General features: G+C 35.5%; 1 protein-coding gene across 3 annotated transcripts in view; it reads left to right on the forward strand.

The window, feature by feature from the left end:
• Window positions 1-19,403, forward strand: part of PAN3 (poly(A) specific ribonuclease subunit PAN3) — a 131,980-nt gene that overhangs the window by 73,880 nt on the left and 38,697 nt on the right. The gene's annotated exons all lie outside the window — the stretch shown is intronic.

Genomic DNA, 19,403 nt, shown 5'->3' on the forward strand with positions numbered 1-19,403 from the left:
ATTTTCCAGGGTGTTTTTAAAAAAATTTATGACCAAGACCCACCCTAAACCCACCATTCCAATTTCTCACCCAGATCCTCCCTTTCCCCCCAGTTCTGCACATGTCTGTTTTTAGACAGCTGATCTGGCAATTCCAATGTCCATTCCTAGAACCAGTACTTTAAGGGGTTAGGGACAGTGGAGAAGCACTCCTCTTCTTACAGTGGGGCAGAGCAGGACTTTTCCCTCCCTCAGATACTTTCAGTTACATATATTTATAATTAAAAGAAAATATTACTGTGTTGCCCTAAATTTTTTCATTTTTGGAATTTTGATATGAATATGATGGAGCTGTTGTGAGTATGCATGTGAATTGTATACATTATAAAAAAAATTATAGGTAGCAAGTATCCTAAACTGTTTAATTCATTTCCCCAGCTTTATTTCCCACTTAAGCTAGCTAAGCTGTTTAAAAATCTCTTTTTTTTCCAATTTATTTATTTTCAGAAAAACAGTATTCATTATTTTTCACCACACCCAGTGCTCCATGCAAGCTGTGCCCTCTATAATACCCACCACCTGGTACCCCAACCTCCCACCCCCCCCCCGCCACTTCAAACACCTCAGATTGTTTTTCAGAGTCCATAGTCTCTCATGGTTCACCTCCCCTTCCAATTTACCCAAAAGCACATACCCTCCCCAATGTCCATAACCCTACCCCCCTTCTCCCAACCCCCCTCCCCCCAGCAACCCACAGTTTGTTTCGTGAGATTAAGAGTCACTTATGGTTTGTCTCCCTCCCTATCCCATCTTGTTTCATGGATTCTTCTCCTACCCACTTAAGCCCCCATGTTGCATCACCACTTCCTCATATCAGGGTGTTTAAAAATCTCTTAAATACCCTAGAAGAATAGTCCTTACTTCATTTCAGGATTTATTAATTATTCTGCATTCCAATTGTAGATTTAAGGCTTTTTCTTATCAGGGCTTTTATGAAGTTGGGTAAACCTATCATCACCCTCTGAAAGATGCTTGAGTGAGATACTTAAGATTCATCTTTGCTCTCTTCCCTGACTATCCACAGTGAGTTAATGAGTAATCTAGTCAATTCAGTTTGCATATGATATCTCTATCATACATTAACATACACTGCCCCTGGTCCTAACCATGATAGACTAATTGGTTTACCCCTGAAGTTCATTTCCCATTTAAAGGCAAAAGTAATCTTAAATATAAATGAGGTCATGGCCTTCTAATTGTTAGTAGAATAAAATCCAAGCTCCTTACTATGGCTTACATAATTCATGTATTGTATACTTGTCTAAATCTTACCCTTCTCCTCTTCCCTCCGCATTGTATATTCAGTTACAGCCCTGCTGGCCTTCCTCAGATAGGTCCAGCCCGTTTTTGGCTCATGCTCTTGGCGTATGTTGCTCCACCTGTTCTTTTTGTGACTAGGTCTTTCCTTCTCTTAGGTGTCAGCTAAAATGCCACAAAGGAAAAGTCCTTGACTAATTTAAAGGACATTTCCCACCATTATTTTCCTCAGGTGGTTCTTTTTATTTCCTTGTCAGAACTTACTACAATTTGAAGTTTTATTTTTGTTTAATTTAGAATAATTGGTCTTCTTTATGCCCATTGGAATATGAAGTTCCTTGTAGTGGAAACTGTGTTTAGATGCTAAGTGAATATTTTTAGAATTAAAACAATTACAAAAAATGAATTAAAACAATTGAAGCTAATTGTTTAAAGACTGCGGCTTTCTTTTCTGATTAAGTAAGCCTCATCCCTTTTACTTTACCTCATGGAGGACCTACTCTGTTAAAAAGTATACATCCTATTTGAGAATATGTATTTGAACATGGTCAGCCCCCCCCCCCCCATCTCTGTGCCTTTGCTTTGACCTTACTCTTCCTGGAAGGCTCTTCAGTTTCTTGAGATCTTGCCCATTTTTCATTGATTAAGGTCAAATGCCTCATTTTTTTTCCCCAAAGCCATTCCTACCTCTCTGGTCATTCTTCTCTGTGCTGCTGTAGTGCTTGAGTATATCATAATATATTTTTTTTAATTTTGTCTATGTTTTGGGGCACCTGGGTGGCTGAGCCAGTTGAGTGTCCCCTTAATTTTAGCTCAGGCCAGGATCTCAGAGTAATGAGATTGAGCTTTGCGTTGGGCTCCATGCTCAGCCGGGAGTCGGCTTGAGATTCTTTCTCTCACTCTCTTGCTGCCCCTCTCCCTGCTCATTTGCACATGTTTTCTCTCGCTCTCTCTAAAATAAATAAATCTTTAAAAAAAAATTTTTTTTTTGCCTATTTATATGCGTTTTCTCCACTAAAGCTAAATGCTTCTTCTGGGGGTGCCTGGGTGGCTCAGTGGGGTGGGCCTGTGCCTTTGGCTCAGGTCATAATCTCGGGGTCCTGGAATCGAGCCCCACATCGGGCTCTCTGCTCGGTGGGGAGCCTGCTTCCTCTTCTCTCTCTCTCTCGCCTCTCTGGCTGCTTGTGATCTCTGTCTGTCAAATAAATAAAATCTTTAAAAAAAAAATGCTTCTTCTGAAGGCGTTTTTAACATTTTATCCATTATTGTGATCTCACATGGAACCCTAAAGTAAGTTTTTAAATTAGAAAATTTTGAGCACTTTGGGGCGCCTGGGTGGCTCAGTGGGTTAAGCCGCTGCCTTCGGCTCGGTTCATGATCCCAGGGTCCTGGGATCGGGTCCTGCATTGGGCTCTCTGCTCAGCAGGGAGCCTGCTTCCCTCTCTCTCTCTCTCTGCCTGCCTCTCTGTCTACTTGTGATCTCTGTCTGTCAAATAAATAAAATCTTAAAAAAAATTTTTTTGAGCACTTTAGTGGGCTTTATTTATGATAGAGTGTGAACTTCATGAGATGGGGACTGGGTCTTATTTCTTGAATTCCTGGAACCTTGTTCAGTGCCTGATCTAATGCAGTGGTTCCCGTAAGCTTGCATATAGTTACAGATCAATCTTTGGTGCTTCTAAAATACAGCCTTCCCTGCCCCATCTAAGATCTACTGCATCAGAAACTAGACAATTGGAGCAATGTCCTTTGTATTTTTAAAGATTTCGTAGGAGATTTTTTTTTTTTTAAGATTTTATTTATTTGAGATAGAGAACACAAGTGGGGGGAGCAACAAGAAACAAGAACAAGAAACAAGAAACAGGGGAGAAGCAGGCTTTCCACGGAGCAAGAAGCCCGACATAGGGCTCGATCCTGGGACTCCGAGATCATGACCTGGTGTGAAGGCAGACACTCAACCAACTGGGCCACTTGCGCACCCCAGGAGATTCTGATATCTGCCCTTTTACTTATAAAGAGGAAAAAAGTTCAGAATGCCAGAAAATTTTGAGAAAAGTGAGGTTTTAACTGATTTGAATGAGGATGTCCAGGCCAGAAAGGTTCATGGAAAAGGAAATACTAGAGATGGGTTTTAAAGGGTGGAAAGGATTTCTTTAAATTTTAAACACCGTTGAGAACACCGTTGAGAATCTGTGAAGTTGGTTGGGTTTTGTTTGTTTGTTAGTTTGTTTCAACCAGTTGAGTACCATAATCTAGAAATGCTCTTACTCAGTTAGTGAACTTTCAAAAAGTAATTCAACCTAATAGTTAGGTATGAAGACTGAACAGATGTGAAGAAAATCTCAGATGTGGTACCGAAGCGTAGGCTTGAAGCAAGCTTCTGTTAGAACAGGCACTGTTACTCCCCTAAGTGCTGATGGTGAGGAAGTCCATGGAGTTTCCTTAGAGAAGCTAGGTGAGGGCAGGGTGTTGTTTTGCTTTTGTTTTAACCAGTTGGCACTTTGTTGTTGTTGTTTTTTAAAAGATTTTATTTATTAGAGAGTGGGAGTGAGTGAGAGGAAGTGAGAGTCCACAAGCAGGGGGAGAGGCAGAGGGAGAGAGAGAAGCAGGCTCTTCACTGAGCAAGGAGCCTGACAAGGGGCTGGATCCCAGAACCCTGGGATCATGACTTGGGTCAAATCCAGATGCTTAACTGACTGAGCCACCCAGATGCCCCTGTTTTGTTTTTGAAAACAAGCTGTGGGTGGGTACCAGCGCGCAGTGATTCCATGTGACAATTTAAAGGACTATCATTAGCTTCTTTGGATAATTCTGTTTCTCCACCTTAGGCTTTTAGTCACTGCTTTTGTTATATAGAATTTCTTTTTCACTTATCTTTTCAAAGAAATATCTTTGAAGTCTACCATTTGTGTGATGCATGTGGTGTAATATTTCATCTCTGTTGTATCAGAAGAGTGGGATTTCATTTTAAGATTAAAATTGCTAGGCAAGTGTGCCTGACTGGCTCAGTCAGTAGAACATGTGGCCCTTGATCTCAGGGCCATGAGTTGGAGCCCATATTGGGAGTAGAGAGTACTTAAAAATAAAATCTTAAAAAAGTAAAATAAAATTGCTAGGCAAGTGGAAAAGGTTAGATTGGATAGAAACTTGGAAAAATTAATGAAAAATGGCACTGAGATAGATACCTTTTCCTCCTATATTTATTTCCTTCCTATATTTAAAGTATCTAGTACCCCTCTCTTAAAATCTTTACCAGTTTTGATTGCCATTAACACTCCAGAGTTTGGCATACTGTGTTTTGAGAGCCGTGAGAATGTGGGGAGAGGAGGCTAGTAGGAGGTAAGACTGGTAAGGTGATTTGGAGTACAGGTAGCAGGAACTTCCCACTCAACAGGCATTAGAAACTAGACTTAATTATCATTTCTGCCCCTAGGGGACCTGTGAACCAGGAATACCAAGCCTTAATTAGAGTTTAGAACAGTGGTTTTCAAAGCAGCAGAACGCTTGTGGAGATGATATATAATCTCCAAATCTAAATTTATATAAAGTCGCTAAAATTGGTATTACAGGGTTCGATTTTAAAAACTTATTCATAAAGTTATTCAGTGACAATAACAAGTCTGTGTGGTTTGTTGAACACAATAGATTGAAATTGGTGGCTAAAGGATAATAACTACTCTTTGTCAATCAGTCTCCTTTTCTATATTTTCTATCATATAGTAACATGAGAATCACAATTCACATGTGTACGTTGTACACTTATTTGTTCAATTTTGTATAAGTACCTGTGCATTTAAATAAAGATTTCTCCAGAGTCTACCTTCCTAACAAAAAAACCATATATAGAGAGAGAGAAAGAGAGCGTGCGTGGTGACAGGAAAGAGAGGCTTTATTTTGGGATGTCCATGAAAATACTATAATCTGATACAAACTGAGTATGTTGGTGATAATCTCTAGTATGCTAAAAATGAATGCATACTGTTTGGACCTGCATATGTGATTTTTATTACTGATTTAATAAATATTGAAAAAATAGATAAAAGAATTTCAGATCAAGAAATTTACTCAACCCTGAAGTTACTCTGGAAGCCTAGGGTTTTACCTGATAAAGTTTGAAAACCACTGGCCCACAAGACCTATTTTTCAGTAGGAAGGAACTTACCGGTACATATGAAGGAAACTGGGAGCGTTGGAGCTTTTCTGAACTGCATTCTTCCTCTGAACCACAGAATACAGACAGTGATTTGAGTGACTCTCTAGTGATGTGCAGTATGTGTCTTAGCACATTAGGGCTCAACTCTTTCTCTGACAAAGGCTGGGAATGTGAGGAGTAAGTAAGACTTTAAGGCCAAACCGAAGCAGAAACCCCTGACCAAAGTGTCAGATGCTTATATGCAACTGAGTACAGTTTTCAAGGCAGGGTATTGGTTCTGCTAGTTTTATCTTCCATAGATCTGAAGTCAGGCACAGAGATTCTTAGTTGAGAATCAAGAATTTTCTAATTACAACTTGAAAATGACAAGGGAAAGATTTTGATTAGAATTTTCCCACACTTGAATGAATAAATAATAAAATTAATAAATTTTTTAAAAATGAAAAGTTATATTGGTCACCTTCATGATTCTACTTGTATTGGTCACCTTCATGATTCTTTTTGGAGACAGTCTTGAGTAACGTATTTGTTTTATGAAAATCTTTTAATCTAATTCATGTGAAAGGACAAAATGACATTTCTGTGTTCTGAAATTAGCTTGAGATCCCTAGTTGCCTTTCTTACTATTTTGCTTCCCTTTTCCCTAATAGCACGGTATAGTAGACAAAATCCCTAACTCCTGAAGTGGAAAGGCCCCCTACTTCTGTTGTGGTATATCTCAAAGCTCAAAGGCTGTGCATGTTGATTTTTTGGTTTTAGAAATAATAGGGAAGGCAACCTACTATTGCCAAGTCCTGAAACAGAACACGTTACTCTTTTTATCTTTTGATTCAGAGTATTTTTTCTAACTAATGAATGAAGATCTTGAATTTAAGGGATTATGTAACACTTCACTAGTTTTTTTATGTATGGTGTTAAGTGTAGCTACCCTATGACATGGAGACTACTTCTGGGTGGCGACATTTAATTTTCACCCACTTTACTCTCTGTTTCTTGCACGAATGAGTGTGCATGTGTGCATGCACACAAAAATCAGCTCTCAATGATAAAAACAAAACAACAGCTTTGGCCCTTGGAATACTTTTCATTTATATTCCCTGTAAATTTCTTCTTGAGTGAGAAACCATATAGTTTGTGTGATAGCTTTTCATATAAGCTTTTTAATTTATTTAACATTTCTTTGCTGTAACTGAGTGAAAGCTTTAACCAAGACCTATGGCACATAGCTGCCTTCTGTTTATTGGCTATTTCTCTAGTTGAAAGGAAGTTGAACTATTTTTTGGACCAGTAAGTTGTCCTTTCCACTTGGGTGTTGAAAGAGCTTATGAGCAGTAGCTGTTCTGATTTTTGTTGGTTGTTTTCTCTAGGGAACAAGCTACCCTCTGAGTCAGCACTGGACTTGAAGATAAATCCTACAATTCATGAAACTGACTGATCCGACTAAAGGATGGATAGTTTGGGCAGCGTTGGACAGCTCTATGAGGGGTCTGTTGGTTTAACTGAAGGGATTGTTGAGTTCAGCAACTTTTAATTCCCCTAATCATAAGGGGTTGCTGTTGTGAAAACAGGGTTTGTGAAGGAATCAGTTCTGGCAATTAACATGAATATCCTTATTGACTCCGTTTTCATTTTGTCACACTTCATGGAACAATTCTTTAAAGTATAGAAATTTTACTGCTATTTGTTGCCAGCAAGAATTAGTACACCCTCACAAGGTCAGCATAGGATTTTGCTGAATCCAAGTACCCTTTTTTCACATGGGGTTGTAAACATTTCTTTCAAGTAAACCTTTTGGCATTTGGGTTGTTTCATCTTTGCAAAGGTAGTTTGCATTTGTGGTGTGAAACTTCTAGGACTAAATTGAACTTAATTTGATTAGTGTGTGTTTACTAGATCTGTGAATAATTTACATTTTGGCTTGTGGTTAATACTGTGATATGCTTTTGATAATTACCAATTTTTGCCTTGAAAAGTACAGTATTTTTTAGTATCTTTGAGGAAATGAGAATAATTATGTTTAAATAAATGGATTTTAAAATCTGAAACAGTGAGGGATTTAAACTATAGAAAGCAAGTATTTATCCTAATATTCTAGGCCATAGTAAATTATTCAGGAATACTATGGATTGTCTTTTTGGGGACCTTTAAAAATAGGGTATGGCTTGTCATAGGGAATATTTTGGCCAAAAGTACATCTGTGGGTAACACACATAATCCTGTGGTTTAGGATTGCAAATATATTTATTTTAGTCATTTGAAAGTTAGCATGATTTAGAATATATAAAATAATGGGAATTCTACCTAGTCAGTATTTTAGTTCACTACTAAGTTATTTTTTATTGTTCAGGCTAGAAGTGCAAATGATCATCTGTCATGTCAGAGTTTGGAAAATTGGGCTGTAGATAATGACCTTTTATACATAGATTCATTAGTTGCATGGTTATTTTGACCTTAAACCTGGTACTTTTAATTATGAACATTTTTAGCCAGTTTTGATAATTTCATGGGATGATGAAATTATTATGGGGAAAGAAGTAAAGCCTATTATCTTAGCTATTACTTCCTAATTCTTTTGCTTTTTGGGTGCTGGTTTGTTTTATTTTGTACAGTCTGTTCGAGGATTAGATCCATATTTAAAATACACACATGCCTGTATGATTGTTATCTCAGTTGTATGTTTATTTGAAAGTTTTCTTACCTCAGTTTGTGGCTTAACAGTGATAGTAAAATGTTTCCAAATTAAAATAGACTTTCTTACTTGATGGCAAGATCTTGAAGAATCTTGCTCTCAGTCCCCTTGTTTGGCAGAAAATTATGCAAAACCATAATCTAGATTTACCATATTTTCCTGGATTCTCAGGTGCCATCTATTATAAAATGCATCCTATCAATTTAATAATAACTTTTGAGGGGGAGAAAAACTAATGTCACTAGATATATAAATTTAAAAAATCTTTAATAAATAAAATAACCTAGACATCCATATTGCTAGGATTCTTTAGAATCTCTGATTCTTCCATAATTTTTAAATTCAAGGGCCTTCTGAATCACTCTTGTCTTGGCAGGTATACATGGCTTCATAGTCACATATTTCTTTTCATAGTACCTAAACCTTTAGGACTGATGGTATCATTTTGAGACTTACGTAGAATTCCAGAAACTTATTAACAGATCATTGTTTTTAATTGGTTGTACCATTCTCCCCTCCTTTAATATTTTATATTTAACTTGAAAAAACTTGTCATTTCTGCCTTTAACCAGGTTTTCTCTTTACACTATAACTTTTCCTTCTAGGTACGTTACTTTTATATAGTCATTAGGGATTTAAATTTAGGTCAAATTCAACAGCATGAGTACTACACTTGAGCTGTATTAGCACTCAAGTGGCCTAGATTCTAGTTTCATTTGTATGATCACTAAATTTCTATGACTGAACAAATCACTGGGCCCCAACTGTCTGATTTCTAAAAAGAGAAAAAAAACTTAATCTATTTCTGGCTTAAAAGTTGGAAATTATAAAATATTTTCTTCAGATTTTTGGTAAGGTCATGAAGTAGATTCTTAATTCTCTTTAGTAGATAATTAAATAGATTCTTAATTATTTTTAAAAAGATAATTAGGACTTTAAGGGTGACTCAGTGGGGTGATTATCATGAAACAAAAATATTGACTAAGGATTTTTCTAAATTTAGGATTTTTAGATTTCTATGTTCTTTTATTATAAGGCAATATAGATGATGATGACTTTAATATTTTATCAAACAAGCTTATGCTCAAGGTTATTCAGAGTGTAAACTTACAAGAAATTGATTTTATTTTAGGTAATGTTATTAATTATTTAAATAGCTTTTCTATATTTCCTAACTGGATCAAATAACTATGTCATGAGAAAAATTTTTAGTTCACATTATAATGCATCACTTAGAATGAGCTGTTTTCCCCTAAAACCATTCTTAGCATCTTAATAGACTTTAGTTGATTGAGAATATTTTTTCTAACCTTCAAATTGCCTTTGGTTTTTAAAAAGTTATTTTATCTATTAAAAAGTTGAATCCTAGTGTTATCTTTTTAAAAGCAGCATATCATGTGCCTGGGTGGCTCAGTCGTTAAGGGTCTGGCTTCAGCTCAGGTCATGATCCCCGGGTCCTGGGATCAAGCGCTGCATTGGGCTCGCTGCTTGCTTGGCGGGAAATCTGCTTCTCCCTCTCTCTCCTTCTGCTTGTGTTTCCTCTCTCACTGTGTCTCTCTCTGCCAAATAAGTAAATAAAATCTTAAAAAAAAAAAAAAGCATATGTGTGTGTTCTCATATATATATATACACACACACACACACACACACACTTTTCTTAACTATGAATATCTATATATACATTTATCTTAACTATAAATATCTTTCAGGATTTAGGGTGATTTCTTAGGATACTTTTTAGAACTAGAATTTCTGAGTTAAAAGTTGTGAATAGTTCTTAAGCTACTGAAACTGAAAGCAGCTACTTTTATGATGCCTATACCAAATCATAGCCTAGATGATCCTCTGTAGGATTCCTCAGAATCCAGCAGTTATTTACTAAGTATAAAGTTTTGTTTCATAATTTTCTAATGTTTAAGTAAGTAAACTTTTTGAATAGCTTCTACAGTTTTTGTATGCTAGAAGCTAAGAAATACAACCTAACTATTGGTAGTAAAAAAGTCTTTTCTATTTAGTGTTAGTTGCTAAAATCTTAGTATAAGCCATAACATTTAGTGTGTATATTTAAATAGGTCAAATACTTAGAGATAGGAGCTGATAAAGCACATAGGTTCAGCTCCTTTTTATATGAACTACATTTAATTTTTCTTTGCTGTATTTCCTAGCCATGGAGTATATATCACTAATATATGTAATCTTTCCTAAAGGTATGTAGATAAAAAGTAGTGAAATTCACTGCCCTATCTTAAGGTTTACTTTTTTTCTTCTGTTCCTTCCCTGAGGCATATGTTTAGATGGGAAAAACAAAACATTTGCCCTTAGATTTTTCTGTAACAATATTCACTTTACTATAGAGCAAAATTATGAAACAGTGGTGACTATACTGGATGCAATTCAAGGTGTCTGTGCAGAAGTGAGCTAACATAGCAGGCTAAAGATTCTTGTCTTTGAAAAAGCCTGCTTGCAAGGTTGGCCTTTGGCTGATGTCCGGGAACTTGGAGTTAAGGAGTGTTCCTGTTGTTCCGCAACCTGTGAGGGTGGTTTACTGTTCCTTGATTCTTTATGTAAACAGCTAGGTTTATGCTGCACACCACATGTATTGTACATGTGTTACTGGAGGAATAGTGAGCTGTGTGAACTCTCATGAGAGGAAGAGAGCCTAAGGAAACCTACACATGAATTCCTCTGGGCTCTACCCGTGTGTTTTTCCCTTGAGAAAATGGACGTGTATGCTTGTTACATTGCTGTGATAAGTCTTCACCATGAGTGCAACTATAAGCTGAATCCCTTGCGTTCTGGTGAATTTCTAAACATGGGGGGGAGTGGTCCTGAGGACCCCCCAGCCAAGGATCTTTGTTACTAAATTTATGGAGAAACTCTAAGGATTGATTATATTTTAAAGCAAGTTTTATTTATACAGTAATTATTACATGACCATTTCTCATGTTATTCTGTAAATCTTAACATTTTATTTCAAGAGGTTCTATTGAGTAGAAATCTGTCCTGCATACAGTAGAGTTACCTAGAGTATCTTGGGGATTTATTTGTCAGTTGCAAATTTCAAATAATTTGTTTGGCAGATTGCAAATTGCAGATAATCAAATTGTAAATAACTCCGTGATATCCAAACTTTTAATTGTTAAAATGATTACAATAAAATACTGAAACTCACTTTCTCTTTTGGCTAAGAACAGTTAGTGATAGAAATGAACTAAGATTAAAGTTTGTGTCTGAAGCACTGAAAGAGCAAGTCAGGGGAAGTTTTCTGAAGTTTACTTTGAAGTTGACCTTTTATACCCGTCCTTTAAATCATCAGCAAAGTCAAAGAAAAGAATGCATTGTTGCTATGTTTAAGACCCTGTTAGAGTTTAGGAGTAAAAACTTAATGCCTGTGTTTTGGGTTGTAACTGTGTATCAGTTTATTTTGGGAGGGTGGTGTTATTGGGGAATTTCATTTAAAAAATGAGTAAATTAAGATAAGTAATTTTTAGTAGTAACTTTTGTACCAACTGGGTTTTATCACATGAATTCCTTAGTATGATTTTCTCTTGGATGAGGCACCAAATATTGACTCTGTTGCTTGGGAAGATAGTGCTGCTTCTATTTTTCTTCAATTTAAGTTCCATCTGTTCAGTACGAGATGTATTTTGATAATTTCTTATTTAAACTGTTCTCTTAAATATAGTCATACATGACAATTTATTATTGGGGATTTAATTTGGTTATTGGAACTTTGTTAAAATTATTAGTGTAAGCTAAGTTTATGCAAGCTACATTAACCGGAAAGAGTAATGCTGGAATAATCAAAACTGTTCTGTTAAGAACAGTGTCCTTCACTCCAAATTCTTGCAAGTTCCTCTCTTTCACAACAGTGTTTGGCTTGTTTCACGTTTGCTTTTAAATAGCAATGGTCAACATCTTGATAGCATACACATTGATTTTTTTTCTTCCCACCTTCTTGTTATACTCAGGTAATTCTGGTGATGGCATTCTCCATTTCCTGGTCATGGCTGTTGCTCTATTTAGCATCTTGGTTGTTGATGTTAAAAAGAGGAAACTTTCACCTCTATATTTATTTATTTTTAACAGATTGCTTGTGTCCTGACAACTGTGCTATAACAAAGTATAGTTAGGAATACAGAGAGGATTAAAGTATATGGTTCTTTCCTACAAAGAGACAATTTAAAATGTGTGGTACCTGCTGCAAAAGATAAAATCCAAAATGATGGGAATAATTTTAATACATGGGTATTGAGAAAATGTTTTATAGAGTGAGAAGACTTTTTAGAAGGATGATTTGGAATTGACCATAAGAACGGGGTTTAGAGAATTTGGTGTTGGCCAGGAAGGTTGTTGATTAACGTCCCAGAGGAGGAAGGAGCTTGGGAGACTTGTGGATACATGAGGCAGCATGGTGTCTTCATTGCATTGAATCTTTAGATGAAGAGAATTATCATCATTACATCTTTGTATCTGTGAACATGGACTATCTATTCTTTTACTTTTTTCCAGGTCTTTCTACAGAGTTATGTAATTTTCTGTGTTTCGGGTCTTAAATATGTTTTGTTGGAGCTTCTGAAACACTTCATAGTATTTGGTGGCATTATAATTGGTGTCTTTAAAAAATAAAGTTTTTCTAAGTATCTAGTGTGTAGATAATGGGATTGACCTTTGTATGTTGGTTACTTTTATATTTCTAATATTTTATAGATTCTTGTATGTGTGCAAATTATGATAGTTTTATTTTTTTCCTTTGCAACCTTTCTTCTATCATTTTGTTGTATTGCCTAAGGCCTTTGTGTGGTATTATTTAGAAATAGTCATAATTGGCATTTTTTGTCATGGTCTTGATTTTAAAAGGAATGTTTCTGATGTTTCACATTTAGGGAGATCTTTACTCTTGGCATCTCAGCTGCATCTGTATTTGAGAGGACATCTTTTTTTTTAACTTTTCTGAAAGAAAAAAATAATTACTTTTTGTTTTTTCTTAGTAGGGATTTAAAAGTAACCTGAGCTCTTTTTTGTGAAGCATTTATTCAGTGACTCCTGTGGGTCTAAAAGATGAGCAAGACAAAAATACCCACTTTTATGGAGTTCCCAGCTTTTATTTTTCATTTTATGGCTTTGAATTGTTTACCATTATCCTGTCAATTAAAAAGTCTTAGTTGATGGGTATTGCCAAATTGATTTCCAAGAGATTGTAATAACTGATACTACAAGTGTGTGACAAGTTTATATGCTACCCACCTTTTTAATAATTGTTGAAATAAACTTTTTTTTAATCTGTGCCAGTCTGTGAAGGAGGCCAGTGGTAATGCTGGTCTTAAATTGCATCTCTTTGTCAGTGAATAACCGCATCCTTTTTTATATTTGAGGCATTTAATTTTCTTGTCCACAAAATGACTAGTAGTGTAATTTTTCCTTTTGCTTTTAATTGCTTTCTGTTGTCTTAATGATTTTAAGAACTATACTAAGCAGATTAGCCATTTTTTAAGTGTTGGAAGTATTTTTTATTGCCGTGTTGGAAATTTATTTTTGAAGAAGTTAAATTAACATTTTCTTTTGGTTTTTTTCATTTTGTGTCTTCATAACATTGTGTGTTTTAAAATATTCTTGAGGCACTTTTCTTCTTGAACTCTTAACTGTTCAGTCTGCATATTTATTTGAAATTTATGTAGGTAAAATGAATGAAAGGGTCAGTTTGCTTATATCTTTTTTTTTCTAAATAATTAGCTTTGCTTATATCTGTATTTATTGTATCATTTAGTGCCAGCAGTAAATGGTCATATCTGACTACTGTCCTCTATTCCACTAAAGTTTGAAATGCCACCTTTATCTTACTTCTTCATACGTATTTGAGGTCAAGTTCTGTGCCCATTCTGTATGGACCTACTATTTATGTGACTCTTTATAAACATTTTTATCACTGTAGCTTTTTTTTTTAATTAATGTAGCTTTTATCACTTTTTATTATCTTCTGGTCTTATATCATACTTTTTTCTTCTTTTACTTTTGTTCTACTCTGCTTAATTTTCTTTAGTAATTTTCCTGACTATTCTTAATGTTTATTTTTTCAGTTAATTATAATTGGTTTGCCTAATTATAAAAAATTCTGTTGGTATTATATTAAACTAGCATTAGTTAAGGGTAGAATTGAAATGTTTATAACAAGTAAGGACGAGTATTTATTTCCTTTTGTTTGAGTCAACTTTTGTTTCTGTTAGTAGAGTTTTAATCTCTTCTTAATATAAGTTCAATATTTCTAGTTAAGCCCAATATTTTTATTATTTGTTGGTTGAGTTAAAGCCCCCAAATCATGAAATTCACCATTTCAGAGTATACTAACTGGTGAGTATGCTAACATATTCACAACTGTGTAGCCATCACGGTCTAATTCCACATTTCTTCACTCTAAAAGGAAACTTCATACCCAGTAGTAGTGACTCCCCATTTTCTCTATCTCCAGTCCTTGGAAAACACTAATTGACTTATGTCTTTATAAAAGATTTGCCTGTTCTGGACATTTCGTATAAATAGAATCATATAATAAATGGCCTTTCATGTGGCTGCTTTCACTTAATGTTTTCAGGCATCATCCACGTTATAGCACATACCAGATTTTCCCCATCTTATCATGGGTGAATAACATTCCATTGTATGGATGGATCAGATTTTAGTTACACATTTATCAGTTGATAGACATTTGAGTTGTTTGTATTTTTTGACTGTTATCCATAATGCTGCTATAAACATGTAGGTACAAGTGTGTATTTAAACATATGCTTTCGGGGCGCCTGGGTGGCTCAGTGGGTTAAGCCGCTGCCTTCGGCTCAGGTCATGATCTCGGGGTCCTGGGATCGAGCCCCACATCAGGCTCTCTGCTCAGTGGGGAGCCTGCTTCCCTCTCTCTCTCTCTCTGCCTGCCTCTCTGCCTACTTGTGATCTCTACCTGTCAAATAAATTAAAAAAATCTTAAAAAAAAATTGTAAACATATGCTTTCAGTTCTCTTGGGTAACATACTTAGGAGTAGAGTTTTTGGGTTATAGGATAACTATGCTTAACAATTTGAAGAACTGTCAAACTGTTTTCCAAAGTGGCTGCATCATTTTACATTCCCATCAGCAATGCATGAGGATTTCATTTTTTCCATTTGCTTGCTAATATTTGTTACTGTCCTTGTTTCTGATTGTATTCTAGTGGTATGAGGTGGTTTTGTGGTTGTGATTTCTATGTTTCTAATGACTAACGATGTTGAGCTTGTTTTATATGCTTATTTCCCATTTGTATATCTTCTTTGGAAAATGTTTATTCACATCCTTTGCCTGTTTTAAAATTTGTTTTTATTGTGAGTGATAAGAGTTCCTTATATATTCTGCATACTAGCCCATTATTGAATTTTCCCTTTAATTTCAGTGATTGTTTTTCACTCTTAAAGAGTCTAGTTCTGTTTCAGAAGAACAAATACTCTGTTTTTTCACGATGTTTGTCATTTCTCTCAGTCTTTAATCATTTTAGTTTTATGTCTTTTACAGCGTTCTGTTTTCTGAGATTCCTTTTTCTCAGGGTATTAATTCTCAAGTATATTGTGCATGCTGACTCTTATTTTGGGAGTTCTTTTAAAAAGTGGGATTGTTTTTCTGGGGAGAGATCGAGTTTTTGTGTGTTCTGAGTTGTAGAAGCATTCATCAGAACAGTTAGTGTTTGCTTCATGCAAGTGTCCAATGCAGTTCAAGCTTTATATTAATTTCTCACTGGGATGCCTATAACATGTCTTCTGGTAATTTTTCCCCTATACCTGTGCATGATACAGGCACCGGGTTCTTCTCTCTCGATACAGCCCCAGCCGCCGCCTTCCTCCATCTCTCTTCCACAAGCAAGCTTACTTTTTGCCTCTATGCACCAGTAGGTAGAAAGACGTTTTCTCATTCTACATTCACTGATGTGGCAGCTATTCCAGACTTCTTGGCTTCACACTGAATTAGAATTCCATTCCCCATGTGTTATGGGCTGAAGACCATGTTTCATATTCTCATGTGGGCATTAAAGTCTCAATTAGCCTAGGTTTTTTCTCAAACTGCCACAGTATAACCTCATAATTCCAAATTTTTTAAACATTTCTTACTCTTGGAATTTTTTTGTTGTTGTTCTTTTTTACCTGAGCTATATTTTAAATTTGGGTCATTATATCTTGTAGTTCCATCTGTTCACAGCATTGATGGGGGTTGAGCGGAGGGTATCATGTTACCTCAGTCTCTCACATTCCCTAGAAACAGTATTGCCCTAACTGGTTGCTTGTATTTGGGAATGCTGTTCATTTAGCATATATTAATATTGTAACCATTTGCTTTAATGAATTCTGTCATTATTACAAGAGTCTTTTTGTTAGTATTCTTGGGTTCTTCATGTATAGAATCATGTCATCCAAAAACACTGATAACTTTGTCTCTATATATTAGCCTTGAAGGTTTTTTTAATATAATTTCTTACATTTTGTTAATTCCTCTGGTTAACTCCTCCAGGGAACATCTCTTTACTGTTTCCTCACTTTTATTTGAATTAGGATACATTTAAGAGAAGATTGTTTTAAATGTTCTAAAGCAGTTAACTTAACATGTATGATTTAGGTCTCACAGTTTGCATATTCACCTAATAAATTATAGTGTAGTTATGGTATCTGATGTCACCAAAATGTCATTCTAAGAGTAAACTACAAAAACTAACACGAAAAATAAATACAAAAATGAAATATTTCTGAATCATTTTTTAAATACAGATTTTCATTCTTCCAGATTGTCTCTTATGGTACAGTATCCTCAGTGGTTACTGTATTTGCTTTAGTGTTTTGGTGGTTGAATACCAGTGAAGAGCAGGGTGTTAGTGTTGTAATAATCACAAGTAGCATTTATCCCTAGTATAAGGAAAGATAGAACTTACAAAGGAGTATTTACATGTGAGAGAGATAAAACCAAATCTGTTCATTTTAATTCTTCTTTATTTTTGACTACTCATTTCTATAATATTGTTCTACTTCTTTGTGCTGTGTTGTATCTAGGCAGTTGACATTAACTGTGTTGTGCCCATTGTCTTCACAGTAGTTAGGTGCAGAATACCTCTCTTCGAGCAGATGTGTGCATTTTTTACTCAGTTCTTTAACATGTTTGTAAAATATTCTGGTGGCACAAAGCTTTGCCTTATGTGACTGGGTTTGATGTTTTGGTAACTTAGGGGTTAATTTCATTTTTAGCTTTCTATACATTTAAATAGCCTGTTGCCCCTATGCGTGGTGATGCTTAATATTGTACATGTTTCATTTTGAATGTACTTAAATAACTGTAATCTGCCTCAGCTCAGATATATGAACTCAGATTTCAGTGCTGTAACATTCTGTTAGAATAGCTACAAAATTACAAATTCTTAAGAGAAAGCTTTTACTTTATGACTTAAAAATTCTACTATACTTGAATTTCCTTCTTAACTGACCACAGACTGTTTTTGGTAAATCTTTTGCCACGTATTCAGCCTTAAAGAGAGAGTCTACCTTTTGTCTCACTTGCACACCTACTTTGATGTCAGAGTCTTTCCCGGCACCCCATGCTGCACCTCCTCCACCCTGTGTGGCTCACGTAGTCACAAACTGAGTACTGGCTACTACCGTGGGCAATGGATCCCCTTTCGGCTCTCTAGTACAAGACTTAGGAACTGGGCGACTGGATAGCATATTGGCTAAGAGCACAGGCTTTGGAATCAAACAGACCTGAGTTGAGTCTTGGTTCTTTGGTTTAATAACCTAGATTCGTCCTTACAATACATTTAAAAACTTTTTTCTTCACAGTGAGGTGAATACTATGTACCTACCTCACAGGGTTGTTGTGAGGATTACATAGACTGATGTATATGAAGTACTTTTATTAGGGTCCACCACGTGGAAAGTGCTCAAGAATTGGTAGCTATTATTTATTGCTGTTACTTTAAGTTTAAAGGTGGTAAACAAATTTATTCATCTTTGGTGACTTGGCTAGTTTTGTCTTGGAAAGACTTGGACACTAGCTTTAGGAAAACTATCTTAAATGCATTTCACATTAGGTAAGTGGGGAGTATTTATCTTTTGAAAATAGTTAAATAATTCAATTTTTGCTTTTTGTATTATTCTTCAATTAAATGTGTAATATAGAGTTAGAAGAATAGAACTCTGGACACTTTTTCTTTTTTTTTAAATAAGCTTATATCTTAATTTAGTAGTCTGGCTTCCTTATAAATAATGATTTTTTGAAAAGTGGTTTAGATTTTTAAAGTCTGTAAGACACATTTAAGACATACTTGAGAATGCCTGGCCTATTTTAATGTCAGTGCAGTAGACACTGTGTTACAGCAGTAGGAGTGTTATGTTTGGAGTTTGGAGACTTGGGTTTGAGTCCTGGCTTTGCTGTTGAATTTGCACAAATGTCACTGGTCAAATCAAAACCTCTTGATGTCTGAATTCTAATCTCTACTATGGTGCTTGTAACTTGACCTGCATCACCTGCCCAACTCATTTAGTTGCTCAGAAAACCAGACAAAATAATTAAGTTAAGGCTCTTAAAAAGTGCAAAGAGCTGTTCAGAGTAAAGTTAGTGTTAATCTCAGTTCTCACTTTAGTTTTGTCCAGCTACATCTTTCCAAAAAACAATGTTGGTGTTTAATGAATGCCTCAACATTGAAATTCATGTCCCTGTTAATTATATTCCTCTGACCAGAGGCATCTTGGTCAACTTTTTCCTTGCATTTTGAGATGGCACATTACTCTAAAAGTGTGGGTTTTAGTCATTCTCCAAATGGCCAGAAAACAGTTTGTGGATAAGCCGAGTTTTTCAGAAAGTGTAACTGTAGCTCTAGAAACCCCTTTCAATCTCTGCTCAGAACTGATCACCTCCATTAAGCCTTTGATTAACCTACCTGGTTTTAATTAATTTGCATTTCATCTGCATTTATGCATGTAGTTTGCAGTATATTAATTTATATTTGAGTGTTTTTGTAAGTCATTTTTTGTCTTTTACATGTGACCTGGTCTTGTTTTCTCAGCTAGCTTGGAATCTCCTGAAGGGTTACTGACAATTATCCTTTCCCTTTCTTCACCTTAGAATCATAATAGTGGATGCCTTACAAAGAATGGTTTCTTAATAGTTGCATTTGAATAAAACTTTTGTTAGAGTCTAGTGGCATCAGTTGGCCTAATTTTAGAACGTATGCATCTGCAGAAATTTTCATTTGTTTTAGTATATGCCTAT

Source organism: Neovison vison, chromosome 5 (genome assembly GCF_020171115.1).
Source record: "Neovison vison isolate M4711 chromosome 5, ASM_NN_V1, whole genome shotgun sequence".
NCBI classification, from domain to species: Eukaryota; Metazoa; Chordata; class Mammalia; order Carnivora; family Mustelidae; genus Neogale; species Neogale vison.